Raw genomic sequence first — 14,927 nt, 5'->3', positions numbered from 1 at the left:
GTTCTGGCGCTTTTCATGTGCTATCGGGGCCATTCCGATGTACCCGTTGACATCCGTTTCCTGCAGTTCTGCCTTGCGTTCAGCGCCTCTTCGTAGCCTGACCTCAATATATTTTGGGGCGATAGTTCTCGTTTAGAACTCTGCAGGTTTGGGAAGTGCAGTGCCCCTGAGCTCCATTTCCCAAGTCGCTTTTTTGTGAGTGGGACGCAACACGGCTGGATGGCTTCACGCCCTATTGTCGATCCGGGGTGGCAGGCTGAACCGCTGGTGAATTCTTCTTCGTGATGGGAAATGAGAGTGACATGTGCCCGACCAAACACCTCCAGCGAGTCTCTCATTGGTTCCCCCTCTTGCAGTTCATCCTGCGGACAAATTGCAGACGGTACGAAAGAGGCATGGAAAGGCGCCGAGTCTCCAAGTGGGGAGATTGTTAGTAAGGGGGCCTGAATGGAGAACACGAGCACCAGGAGATGAAAACTGAGGTGAGTTTCAGAAAGCTTTCCCGATCCCACGGTGTAGCATCCGCTGGGTTTCCAATGAGTGCTTTCGCTGTCGGAAGATTGCGTTGAACCTGGAGAGTTGGGACCCATGGAATGGGGAGCACGCAGGATTCCTTTCAACGGTCTGCATTTGCTTTCCCAACCTCACCAATCGTCTCAGCCCCAAGAGTGTCCAGCCTTATGTCTTCTGCCGCTGGGGCTGTAGATGTGGTCAATCCTGGTTGCATGCCAGTCCCTGAACGCATTTTGGAAGAATTTCTCTCTGTTTTGCCCTGCTTGTTTCTTCTTTATGTTGGAAATGTATCCTCAGAATGGGTCTGAGCTGATTTTCCCTGCTGGTTTTAGGCCGCTTTACACACACTTGATGCACTTACACAGAGATATCAAGACTTAGCTTTTAAGATGCTTACTAGTCGGATAGATACTTGTGCGATGAACAGGGTCTGGTGAGTCCAGTTGATTGAGCAAGGAGTAGGTCGTGTCCATTCCATATTCGGTTTTCGGAAGGGTATCTGTGCTCATTTCAAACTCGAGTTTTATGCGTCACCCCACCTCACCTTTCCCCTGAAGCAGGCATAAGTGTGTTTTCTAAAAGCGTGACTCTGTTCTGTTTGGGGATTCAGTGCATGGGGAGCGATTTTTACATTCCCTCGATAAGTGATATCATAAGTTTCTTTTTTTGTGGGACTTATTTCACTGAGGATGATCGTACCTAAATCCACTCAGGATGCTGTTACCAGCCTCATGACGTGGATTTCAAGGCTGAGTGACACTCCATTGGACCTACGTAGCACCACTTGTCCACTTGTCCACTTGTCTTTGTCCACTTGTCCACTCGTCTTTGTCCACTTGGCTCTTTCCTGGGATATGAAACGTGTACCGGAGTGGAGGTTCTTGTCAAGACAGCAGCCCTCAACTTTGGGGTCCCTGTGTCTGGTTGATTTTTTCATTTTCCCAAGGTCAACGCCCATGTGTGGAAGTGCCCTATGCTCTGTGGTTCTGTGTCTTACATGGTTTGGGAAAGAGGATACACTTGTGAAGATTGGCTGTTGGCCATTGACATCCCGCCCATCAGCTTAACAAGGCTCCCTTGACTCCGTGGCCTGTCCTGCATTTCTGGTTTTTAGACTTTTTTCGCCTGGCCCTTTTGCCCCGGGGGGGGGGGGGCGAGAGATTTCTTTGTAGTGCTGATTTGCTCTCCCAGGTTGCTTGGTTGGCCAAAAAGGGCGTATGCGTTTTTTCCTGAATATATTCAGGAAAAAACGCATACGCCCTTTTTGGCCAACCGCATCATTGTCCACGTTCTGGCGCTTTTCATGTGCTATCGGGGCCATTCCGATGTACCCGTTGACATCCGTTTCCTGCAGTTCTGCCTTGCGTTCAGCGCCTCTTCGTAGCCTGACCTCAATATATTTTGGGGCGATAGTTATCGTTTAGAACTCTGCAGGTTTGGGAAGTGCAGTGCCCCTGAGCTCCATTTCCCAAGTCGCTTTTTTGTGAGTGGGACGCAACACGGCTGGATGGCTTCACGCCCTATTGTCGATCCGGGGTGGGAGGCTGAACCGCTGGTGAATTCTTCTTCGTGATGGGAAATGAGAGTGACATGTGCCCGACCAAACACCTCCAGCGAGTCTCTCATTGGTTCCCCCTCTTGCAGTTCATCCTGCGGACAAATTGCAGACGGTACGAAAGAGGCATGGAAAGGCGCCGAGTCTCCAAGTGGGGAGATTGTTAGTAAGGGGGCCTGAATGGAGAACACGAGCACCAGGAGATGAAAACTGAGGTGAGTTTCAGAAAGCTTTCCCGATCCCACGGTGTAGCATCCGCTGGGTTTCCAATGAGTGCTTTCGCTGTCGGAAGATTGCGTTGAACCTGGAGAGTTGGGACTCATGGAATGGGGAGCACGCAGGATTCCTTTCAAGGGTCTGCATTTGCTTTCCCAACCTCACCAATCGTCTCAGCCCCAAGAGTGTCCAGCCTTATGTCTTCTGCCGCTGGGGCTGTAGATGTGGTCAATCCTGGTTGCATGCCAGTCCCTGAACGCATTTTGGAAGAATTTCTCTCTGTTTTGCCCTGCTTGTTTCTTCTTTATGTTGGAAATGTATCCTCAGAATGGGTCTGAGCTGATTTTCCCTGCTGGTTTTAGGCCGCTTTACACACACTTGATGCACTTACACAGAGATATCAAGACTTAGCTTTTAAGATGCTTACTAGTCGGATAGATACTTGTGCGATGAACAGGGTCTGGTGAGTCCAGTTGATTGAGCAAGGAGTAGGTCGTGTCCATTCCATATTCGGTTTTCGGAAGGGTATGTGTGCTCATTTCAAACTCGAGTTTTATGCGTCACCCCACCTCACCTTTCCCCTGAAGCAGGCATAAGTGTGTTTTCTAAAAGCGTGACTCTGTTCTGTTTGGGGATTCAGTGCATGGGGAGCGATTTTTACATTCCCTCGATAAGTGATATCATAAGTTTCTTTTTTTGTGGGACTTATTTCACTGAGGATGATCGTACCTAAATCCACTCAGGATGCTGCTACCAGCCTCATGACGTGGATTTCATGGCTGAGTGACACTCCATTGGACCTACGTAGCACCACTTGTCCACTTGTCCACTTGTCTTTGTCCACTTGTCCACTCGTCTTTGTCCACTTGGCTCTTTCCTGGGATATGAAACCTGTACCGGAGTGGAGGTTCTTGTCAAGACAGCAGCCCTCAACTTTGGGGTCCCTGTGTCTGGTTGATTTTTTCATTTTCCCAAGGTCAACGCCCATGTGTGGAAGTGCCCTATGCTCTGTGGTTCTGTGTTTTACATGGTTTGGGAAAGAGGATACACTTGTGAAGATTGGCTGTTGGCCATTGACATCCCGCCCATCAGCTTAACAAGGCTCCCTTGACTCCGTGGCCTGTCCTGCATTTCTGGTTTTTAGACTTTTTTCGCCTGGCCCTTTTGCCCCGGGGGGGGGGGGGGGGCGAGAGATTTCTTTGTAGTGCTGATTTGCTCTCCCAGGTTGCTTGGTTGGCCAAAAAGGGCGTATGCGTTTTTTCCTGAATATATTCAGGAAAAAACGCATACGCCCTTTTTGGCCAACCGCATCATTGTCCACGTTCTGGCGCTTTTCATGTGCTATCGGGGCCATTCCGATGTACCCGTTGACATCCGTTTCCTGCAGTTCTGCCTTGCGTTCAGCGCCTCTTCATAGCCTGACCTCAATATATTTTGGGGCGATAGTTATCGTTTAGAACTCTGCAGGTTTGGGAAGTGCAGTGCCCCTGAGCTCCATTTCCCAAGTCGCTTTTTTGTGAGTGGGACGCAACACGGCTGGATGGCTTCACGCCCTATTGTCGATCCGGGGTGGGAGGCTGAACCGCTGGTGAATTCTTCTTCGTGATGGGAAATGAGAGTGACATGTGCCCGACCAAACACCTCCAGCGAGTCTCTCATTGGTTCCCCCTCTTGCAGTTCATCCTGCGGACAAATTGCCGACGGTACGAAAGAGGCATCGAAAGGCGCCGAGTCTCCAAGTGGGGAGATTGTTAGTAAGGGGGCCTGAATGGAGAACACGAGCACCAGGAGATGAAAACTGAGGTGAGTTTCAGAAAGCTTTCCCGATCCCACGGTGTAGCATCCGCTGGGTTTCCAATGAGTGCTTTCGCTGTCGGAAGATTGCGTTGAACCTGGAGAGTTGGGACCCATGGAATGGGGAGCACGCAGGATTCCTTTCAAGGGTCTGCATTTGCTTTCCCAACCTCACCAATCGTCTCAGCCCCAAGAGTGTCCAGCCTTATGTCTTCTGCCGCTGGGGCTGTAGATGTGGTCAATCCTGGTTGCATGCCAGTCCCTGAACGCATTTTGGAAGAATTTCTCTCTGTTTTGCCCTGCTTGTTTCTTCTTTATGTTGGAAATGTATCCTCAGAATGGGTCTGAGCTGATTTTCCCTGCTGGTTTTAGGCCGCTTTACACACACTTGATGCACTTACACAGAGATATCAAGACTTAGCTTTGAAGATGCTTACTAGTCGGATAGATACTTGTGCGATGAAGAGGGTCTGGTGAGTCCAGTTGATTGAGCAAGGAGTAGGTCGTGTCCATTCCATATTCGGTTTTCGGAAGGGTATCTGTGCTCATTTCAAACTCGAGTTTTATGCGTCACCCCACCTCACCTTTCCCCTTAAGCAGGCATAAGTGTGTTTTCTAAAAGCGTGACTCTGTTCTGTTTGGGGATTCAGTGCATGGGGAGCGATTTTTACATTCCCTCGATAAGTGATATCGTAAGTTTCTTTTTTTGTGGGACTTATTTCACTGAGGATGATCGTACCTAAATCCACTCAGGATGCTGCTACCAGCCTCATGACGTGGATTTCATGGCTGAGTGACACTCCATTGGACCTACGTAGCACCACTTGTCCACTTGTCCACTTGTCCACTTGTCTTTGTCCACTTGTCCACTCGTCTTTGTCCACTTGGCTCTTTCCTGGGATATGAAACGTGTACCGGAGTGGAGGTTCTTGTCAAGACAGCAGCCCTCAACTTTGGGGTCCCTGTGTCTGGTTGATTTTTTCATTTTCCCAAGGTCAACGCCCATGTGTGGAAGTGCCCTATGCTCTGTGGTTCTGTGTTTTACATGGTTTGGGAAAGAGGATACACTTGTGAAGATTGGCTGTTGGCCATTGACATCCCGCCCATCAGCTTAACAAGGCTCCCTTGACTCCGTGGGCTGTCCTGCCTTTCTGGTTTTTAGACATTTTTCGCCTGGCCCTTTTGCCCCGGGGGGGGGGGGGCGAGAGATTTCTTTGTAGTGCTGATTTGCTCTCCCAGGTTGCTTGGTTGGCCAAAAAGGGCGTATGCGTTTTTTCCTGAATATATTCAGGAAAAAACGCATACGCCCTTTTTGGCCAACCGCATCATTGTCCACGTTCTGGCGCTTTTCATGTGCTATCGGGGCCATTCCGATGTACCCATTGACATCCGTTTCCTGCAGATCTGCCTTGCGTTCAGCGCCTCTTCGTAGCCTGACCTCAATATATTTTGGGGCGATAGTTATCGTTTAGAACTCTGCAGGTTTGGGAAGTGCAGTGCCCCTGAGCTCCATTTCCCAAGTCGCTTTTTTGTGAGTGGGACGCAACACGGCTGGATGGCTTCACGCCCTATTGTCGATCCGGGGTGGCAGGCTGAACCGCTGGTGAATTCTTCTTCGTGATGGGAAATGAGAGTGACATGTGCCCGACCAAACACCTCCAGCGAGTCTCTCATTGGTTCCCCCTCTTGCAGTTCATCCTGCGGACAAATTGCAGACGGTACGAAAGAGGCATGGAAAGGCGCCGAGTCTCCATGTGGGGAGATTGTTAGTAAGGGGGCCTGAATGGAGAACACGAGCACCAGGAGATGAAAACTGAGGTGAGTTTCAGAAAGCTTTCCCGATCCCACGGTGTAGCATCCGCTGGGTTTCCAATGAGTGCTTTCGCTGTCGGAAGATTGCGTTGAACCTGGAGAGTTGGGACCCATGGAATGGGGAGCACGCAGGATTCCTTTCAAGGGTCTGCATTTGCTTTCCCAACCTCACCAATCGTCTCAGCCCCAAGAGTGTCCAGCCTTATGTCTTCCGCCGCTGGGGCTGTAGATGTGGTCAATCCTGGTTGCATGCCAGTCCCTGAACGCATTTTGGAAGAATTTCTCTCTGTTTTGCCCTGCTTGTTTCTTCTTTATGTTGGAAATGTATCCTCAGAATGGGTCTGAGCTGATTTTCCCTGCTGGTTTTAGGCCGCTTTACACACACTTGATGCACTTACACAGAGATATCAAGACTTAGCTTTTAAGATGCTTACTAGTCGGATAGATACTTGTGCGATGAAGAGGGTCTGGTGAGTCCAGTTGATTGAGCAAGGAGTAGGTCGTGTCCATTCCATATTCGGTTTTCGGAAGGGTATCTGTGCTCATTTCAAACTCGAGTTTTATGCGTCACCCCACCTCACCTTTCCCCTGAAGCAGGCATAAGTGTGTTTTCTAAAAGCGTGACTCTGTTCTGTTTGGGGATTCAGTGCATGGGGAGCGATTTTTACATTCCCTCGATATGTGATATCATAAGTTTCTTTTTTTGTGGGACTTATTTCACTGAGGATGATCGTACCTAAATCCACTCAGGATGCTGCTACCAGCCTCATGACGTGGATTTCATGGCTGAGTGACACTCCATTGGACCTACGTAGCACCACTTGTCCACTTGTCCACTTGTCTTTGTCCACTTGTCCACTCGTCTTTGTCCACTTGGCTCTTTCCTGGGATATGAAACGTGTACCGGAGTGGAGGTTCTTGTCAAGACAGCAGCCCTCAACTTTGGGGTCCCTGTGTCTGGTTGATTTTTTCATTTTCCCAAGGTCAACGCCCATGTGTGGAAGTGCCCTATGCTCTGTGGTTCTGTGTTTTACATGGTTTGGGAAAGAGGATACACTTGTGAAGATTGGCTGTTGGCCATTGACATCCCGCCCATCAGCTTAACAAGGCTCCCTTGAGTCCGTGGCCTGTCCTGCATTTCTGGTTTTTTTTTTTTTTTTTTTTTTTTTTTTTTTTGCGGTATGCGGGCCTCTCACTGTTGTGGCCTCTCCCGTTGCGGAGCACAGGCTCCGGACGCGCAGGCCTAGCGGCCATGGCTCACGGGCTTAGTTGCTCCGCGGCATGTGGGATCTTCCCGGACCAGGGCACGAACCCGTGTCTCCTGCATCGGCAGGCGGATTCTCAACCACTGCGCCACCAGGGAAGCCCTGCATTTCTGGTTTTTAGACTTTTTTCGCCTGGCCCTTTTGCCCCGGGGGGGGGGGGCGAGAGATTTCTTTGTAGTGCTGATTTGCTCTCCCAGGTTGCTTGGTTGGCCAAAAAGGGCGTATGCGTTTTTTCCTGAATATATTCAGGAAAAAACGCATACGCCCTTTTTGGCCAACCGCATCATTGTCCACGTTCTGGCGCTTTTCATGTGCTATCGGGGCCATTCCGATGTACCCGTTGACATCCGTTTCCTGCAGTTCTGCCTTGCGTTCAGCGCCTCTTCGTAGCCTGACCTCAATATATTTTGGGGCGATAGTTATCGTTTAGAACTCTGCAGGTTTGGGAAGTGCAGTGCCCCTGAGCTCCATTTCCCAAGTCGCTTTTTTGTGAGTGGGACGCAACACGGCTGGATGGCTTCACGCCCTATTGTCGATCCGGGGTGGGAGGCTGAACCGCTGGTGAATTCTTCTTCGTGATGGGAAATGAGAGTGACATGTGCCCGACCAAACACCTCCAGCGAGTCTCTCATTGGTTCCCCCTCTTGCAGTTCATCCTGCGGACAAATTGCAGACGGTACGAAAGAGGCATGGAAAGGCGCCGAGTCTCCAAGTGGGGAGATTGTTAGTAAGGGGGCCTGAATGGAGAACACGAGCACCAGGAGATGAAAACTGAGGTGAGTTTCAGAAAGCTTTCCCGATCCCACGGTGTAGCATCCGCTGGGTTTCCAATGAGTGCTTTCGCTGTCGGAAGATTGCGTTGAACCTGGAGAGTTGGGACTCATGGAATGGGGAGCACGCAGGATTCCTTTCAAGGGTCTGCATTTGCTTTCCCAACCTCACCAATCGTCTCAGCCCCAAGAGTGTCCAGCCTTATGTCTTCTGCCGCTGGGGCTGTAGATGTGGTCAATCCTGGTTGCATGCCAGTCCCTGAACGCATTTTGGAAGAATTTCTCTCTGTTTTGCCCTGCTTGTTTCTTCTTTATGTTGGAAATGTATCCTCAGAATGGGTCTGAGCTGATTTTCCCTGCTGGTTTTAGGCCGCTTTACACACACTTGATGCACTTACACAGAGATATCAAGACTTAGCTTTTAAGATGCTTACTAGTCGGATAGATACTTGTGCGATGAACAGGGTCTGGTGAGTCCAGTTGATTGAGCAAGGAGTAGGTCGTGTCCATTCCATATTCGGTTTTCGGAAGGGTATCTGTGCTCATTTCAAACTCGAGTTTTATGCGTCACCCCACCTCACCTTTCCCCTGAAGCAGGCATAAGTGTGTTTTCTAAAAGCGTGACTCTGTTCTGTTTGGGGATTCAGTGCATGGGGAGCGATTTTTACATTCCCTCGATAAGTGATATCGTAAGTTTCTTTTTTTGTGGGACTTATTTCACTGAGGATGATCGTACCTAAATCCACTCAGGATGCTGCTACCAGCCTCATGACGTGGATTTCATGGCTGAGTGACACTCCATTGGACCTACGTAGCACCACTTGTCCACTTGTCCACTTGTCTTTGTCCACTTGTCCACTCGTCTTTGTCCACTTGGCTCTTTCCTGGGATATGAAACGTGTACCGGAGTGGAGGTTCTTGTCAAGACAGCAGCCCTCAACTTTGGGGTCCCTGTGTCTGGTTGATTTTTTCATTTTCCCAAGGTCAACGCCCATGTGTGGAAGTGCCCTATGCTCTGTGGTTCTGTGTTTTACATGGTTTGGGAAAGAGGATACACTTGTGAAGATTGGCTGTTGGCCATTGACATCCCGCCCATCAGCTTAACAAGGCTCCCTTGACTCCGTGGGCTGTCCTGCCTTTCTGGTTTTTAGACTTTTTTCGCCTGGCCCTTTTGCCCCGGGGGGGGGGGGGCGAGAGATTTCTTTGTAGTGCTGATTTGCTCTCCCAGGTTGCTTGGTTGGCCAAAAAGGGCGTATGCGTTTTTTCCTGAATATATTCAGGAAAAAACGCATACGCCCTTTTTGGCCAACCGCATCATTGTCCACGTTCTGGCGCTTTTCATGTGCTATCGGGGCCATTCCGATGTACCCGTTGACATCCGTTTCCTGCAGTTCTGCCTTGCGTTCAGCGCCTCTTCGTAGCCTAACCTCAATATATTTTGGGGCGATAGTTATCGTTTAGAACTCTGCAGGTTTGGGAAGTGCAGTGCCCCTGAGCTCCATTTCCCAAGTCGCTTTTTTGTGAGTGGGACGCAACACGGCTGGATGGCTTCACGCCCTATTGTCGATCCGGGGTGGCAGGCTGAACCGCTGGTGAATTCTTCTTCGTGATGGGAAATGAGAGTGACATGTGCCCGACCAAACACCTCCAGCGAGTCTCTCATTGGTTCCCCCTCTTGCAGTTCATCCTGCGGACAAATTGCAGACGGTACGAAAGAGGCATGGAAAGGCGCCGTGTCTCCAAGTGGGGAGATTGTTAGTAAGGGGGCCTGAATGGAGAACACGAGCACCAGGAGATGAAAACTGAGGTGAGTTTCAGAAAGCTTTCCCGATCCCACGGTGTAGCAACCGCTGGGTTTCCAATGAGTGCTTTCGCTGTCGGAAGATTGCGTTGAACCTGGAGAGTTGGGACCCATGGAATGGGGAGCACGCAGGATTCCTTTCAACGGTCTGCATTTGCTTTCCCAACCTCACCAATCGTCTCAGCCCCAAGAGTGTCCAGCCTTATGTCTTCTGCCGCTGGGGCTGTAGATGTGGTCAATCCTGGTTGCATGCCAGTCCCTGAACGCATTTTGGAAGAATTTCTCTCTGTTTTGCCCTGCTTGTTTCTTCTTTATGTTGGAAATGTATCCTCAGAATGGGTCTGAGCTGATTTTCCCTGCTGGTTTTAGGCCGCTTTACACACACTTGATGCACTTACACAGAGATATCAAGACTTAGCTTTGAAGATGCTTACTAGTCGGATAGATACTTGTGCGATGAACAGGGTCTGGTGAGTCCAGTTGATTGAGCAAGGAGTAGGTCGTGTCCATTCCATATTCGGTTTTCGGAAGGGTATCTGTGCTCATTTCAAACTCGAGTTTTATGCCTCACCCCACCTCACCTTTCCCCTGAAGCAGGCATAAGTGTGTTTTCTAAAAGCGTGACTCTGTTCTGTTTGGGGATTCAGTGCATGGGGAGCGATTTTTACATTCCCTCGATAAGTGATATCATAAGTTTCTTTTTTTGTGGGACTTATTTCACTGAGGATGATCGTACCTAAATCCACTCAGGATGCTGTTACCAGCCTCATGACGTGGATTTCAAGGCTGAGTGACACTCCATTGGACCTACGTAGCACCACTTGTCCACTTGTCCACTTGTCTTTGTCCACTTGTCCACTCGTCTTTGTCCACTTGGCTCTTTCCTGGGATATGAAACGTGTACCGGAGTGGAGGTTCTTGTCAAGACAGCAGCCCTCAACTTTGGGGTCCCTGTGTCTGGTTGATTTTTTCATTTTCCCAAGGTCAACGCCCATGTGTGGAAGTGCCCTATGCTCTGTGGTTCTGTGTTTTACATGGTTTGGGAAAGAGGATACACTTGTGAAGATTGGCTGTTGGCCATTGACATCCCGCCCATCAGCTTAACAAGGCTCCCTTGACTCCGTGGCCTGTCCTGCATTTCTGGTTTTTAGACTTTTTTCGCCTGGCCCTTTTGCCCCGGGGGGGGGTGGGCGAGAGATTTCTTTGTAGTGCTGATTTGCTCTCCCAGGTTGCTTGGTTGGCCAAAAAGGGCGTATGCGTTTTTTCCTGAATATATTCAGGAAAAAACGCATACGCCCTTTTTGGCCAACCGCATCATTGTCCACGTTCTGGCGCTTTTCATGTGCTATCGGGGCCATTCCGATGTACCCGTTGACATCCGTTTCCTGCAGTTCTGCCTTGCGTTCAGCGCCTCTTCGTAGCCTGACCTCAATATATTTTGGGGCGATAGTTATCGTTTAGAACTCTGCAGGTTTGGGAAGTGCAGTGCCCCTGAGCTCCATTTCCCAAGTCGCTTTTTTGTGAGTGGGACGCAACACGGCTGGATGGCTTCACGCCCTATTGTCGATCCGGGGTGGCAGGCTGAACCGCTGGTGAATTCTTCTTCGTGATGGGAAATGAGAGTGACATGTGCCCGACCAAACACCTCCAGCGAGTCTCTCATTGGTTCCCCCTCTTGCAGTTCATCCTGCGGACAAATTGCAGACGGTACGAAAGAGGCATGGAAAGGCGCCGAGTCTCCAAGTTGGGAGATTGTTAGTAAGGGGGCCTGAATGGAGAACACGAGCACCAGGAGATGAAAACTGAGGTGAGTTTCAGAAAGCTTTCCCGATCCCACGGTGTAGCATCCGCTGGGTTTCCAATGAGTGCTTTCGCTGTCGGAAGATTGCGTTGAACCTGGAGAGTTGGGACCCATGGAATGGGGAGCACGCAGGATTCCTTTCAAGGGTCTGCATTTGCTTTCCCAACCTCACCAATCGTCTCAGCCCCAAGAGTGTCCAGCCTTATGTCTTCTGCCGCTGGGGCTGTAGATGTGGTCAATCCTGGTTGCATGCCAGTCCCTGAACGCATTTTGGAAGAATTTCTCTCTGTTTTGCCCTGCTTGTTTCTTCTTTATGTTGGAAATGTATCCTCAGAATGGGTCTGAGCTGATTTTCCCTGCTGGTTTTAGGCCGCTTTACACACACTTGATGCACTTACACAGAGATATCAAGACTTAGCTTTTAAGATGCTTACTAGTCGGATAGATACTTGTGCGATGAAGAGGGTCTGGTGAGTCCAGTTGATTGAGCAAGGAGTAGGTCGTGTCCATTCCATATTCGGTTTTCGGAAGGGTATCTGTGCTCATTTCAAACTCGAGTTTTATGCGTCACCCCACCTCACCTTTCCCCTGAAGCAGGCATAAGTGTGTTTTCTAAAAGCGTGACTCTGTTCTGTTTGGGGATTCAGTGCATGGGGAGCGATTTTTACATTCCCTCGATAAGTGATATCGTAAGTTTCTTTTTTTGTGGGACTTATTTCACTGAGGATGATCGTACCTAAATCCACTCAGGATGCTGCTACCAGCCTCATGACGTGGATTTCATGGCTGAGTGACACTCCATTGGACCTACGTAGCACCACTTGTCCACTTGTCCACTTGTCTTTGTCCACTTGTCCACTCGTCTTTGTCCACTTGGCTCTTTCCTGGGATATGAAACGTGTACCGGAGTGGAGGTTCTTGTCAAGACAGCAGCCCTCAACTTTGGGGTCCCTGTGTCTGGTTGATTTTTTCATTTTCCCAAGGTCAACGCCCATGTGTGGAAGTGCCCTATGCTCTGTGGTTCTGTGTTTTACATGGTTTGGGAAAGAGGATACACTTGTGAAGATTGGCTGTTGGCCATTGACATCCCGCCCATCAGCTTAACAAGGCTCCCTTGACTCCGTGGGCTGTCCTGCCTTTCTGGTTTTTAGACATTTTTCGCCTGGCCCTTTTGCCCCGGGGGGGGGGCGAGAGATTTCTTTGTAGTGCTGATTTGCTCTCCCAGGTTGCTTGGTTGGCCAAAAAGGGCGTATGCGTTTTTTCCTGAATATATTCAGGAAAAAACGCATACGCCCTTTTTGGCCAACCGCATCATTGTCCACGTTCTGGCGCTTTTCATGTGCTATCGGGGCCATTCCGATGTACCCATTGACATCCGTTTCCTGCAGTTCTGCCTTGCGTTCAGCGCCTCTTCGTAGCCTGACCTCAATATATTTTGGGGCGATAGTTATCGTTTAGAACTCTGCAGGTTTGGGAAGTGCAGTGCCCCTGAGCTCCATTTCCCAAGTCGCTTTTTTGTGAGTGGGACGCAACACGGCTGGATGGCTTCACGCCCTATTGTCGATCCGGGGTGGCAGGCTGAACCGCTGGTGAATTCTTCTTCGTGATGGGAAATGAGAGTGACATGTGCCCGACCAAACACCTCCAGCGAGTCTCTCATTGGTTCCCCCTCTTGCAGTTCATCCTGCGGACAAATTGCAGACGGTACGAAAGAGGCATGGAAAGGCGCCGAGTCTCCATGTGGGGAGATTGTTAGTAAGGGGGCCTGAATGGAGAACACGAGCACCAGGAGATGAAAACTGAGGTGAGTTTCAGAAAGCTTTCCCGATCCCACGGTGTAGCAACCGCTGGGTTTCCAATGAGTGCTTTCGCTGTCGGAAGATTGCGTTGAACCTGGAGAGTTGGGACCCATGGAATGGGGAGCACGCAGGATTCCTTTCAAGGGTCTGCATTTGCTTTCCCAACCTCACCAATCGTCTCAGCCCCAAGAGTGTCCAGCCTTATGTCTTCTGCCGCTGGGGCTGTAGATGTGGTCAATCCTGGTTGCATGCCAGTCCCTGAACGCATTTTGGAAGAATTTCTCTCTGTTTTGCCCTGCTTGTTTCTTCTTTATGTTGGAAATGTATCCTCAGAATGGGTCTGAGCTGATTTTCCCTGCTGGTTTTAGGCCGCTTTACACACACTTGATGCACTTACACAGAGATATCAAGACTTAGCTTTGAAGATGCTTACTAGTCGGATAGATACTTGTGCGATGAACAGGGTCTGGTGAGTCCAGTTGATTGAGCAAGGAGTAGGTCGTGTCCATTCCATATTCGGTTTTCGGAAGGGTATCTGTGCTCATTTCAAACTCGAGTTTTATGCGTCACCCCACCTCACCTTTCCCCTGAAGCAGGCATAAGTGTGTTTTCTAAAAGCGTGACTCTGTTCTGTTTGGGGATTCAGTGCATGGGGAGCGATTTTTACATTCCCTCGATAAGTGATATCATAAGTTTCTTTTTTTGTGGGACTTATTTCACTGAGGATGATCGTACCTAAATCCACTCAGGATGCTGCTACCAGCCTCATGACGTGGATTTCATGGCTGAGTGACACTCCATTGGACCTACGTAGCACCACTTGTCCACTTGTCCACTTGTCTTTGTCCACTTGTCCACTCGTCTTTGTCCACTTGGCTCTTTCCTGGGATATGAAACGTGTACCGGAGTGGAGGTTCTTGTCAAGACAGCAGCCCTCAACTTTGGGGTCCCTGTGTCTGGTTGATTTTTTCATTTTCCCAAGGTCAACGCCCATGTGTGGAAGTGCCCTATGCTCTGTGGTTCTGTGTTTTACATGGTTTGGGAAAGAGGATACACTTGTGAAGATTGGCTGTTGGCCATTGACATCCCGCCCATCAGCTTAACAAGGCTCCCTTGACTCCGTGGCCTGTCCTGCATTTCTGGTTTTTAGACTTTTTTCGCCTGGCCCTTTTGCCCCGGGGGGGGGGGGGCGAGAGATTTCTTTGTAGTGCTGATTTGCTCTCCCAGGTTGCTTGGTTGGCCAAAAAGGGCGTATGCGTTTTTTCCTGAATATATTCAGGAAAAAACGCATACGCCCTTTTTGGCCAACCGCATCATTGTCCACGTTCTGGCGCTTTTCATGTGCTATCGGGGCCATTCCGATGTACCCGTTGACATCCGTTTCCTGCAGTTCTGCCTTGCGTTCAGCGCCTCTTCGTAGCCTGACCTCAATATATTTTCGGGGCGATAGTTATCGTTTAGAACTCTGCAGGTTTGGGAAGTGCAGTGCCCCTGAGCTCCATTTCCCAAGTCGCTTTTTTGTGAGTGGGACGCAACACGGCTGGATGGCTTCACGCCCTATTGTCGATCCGGGGTGGGAGGCTGAACCGCTGGTGAATTCT

This window comes from Kogia breviceps, chromosome 6 (genome assembly GCF_026419965.1).
Source record: "Kogia breviceps isolate mKogBre1 chromosome 6, mKogBre1 haplotype 1, whole genome shotgun sequence".
Lineage (NCBI taxonomy): Eukaryota > Metazoa > Chordata > Mammalia > Artiodactyla > Physeteridae > Kogia > Kogia breviceps.
Note: the sequence above shows the minus strand (reverse complement) of the source record.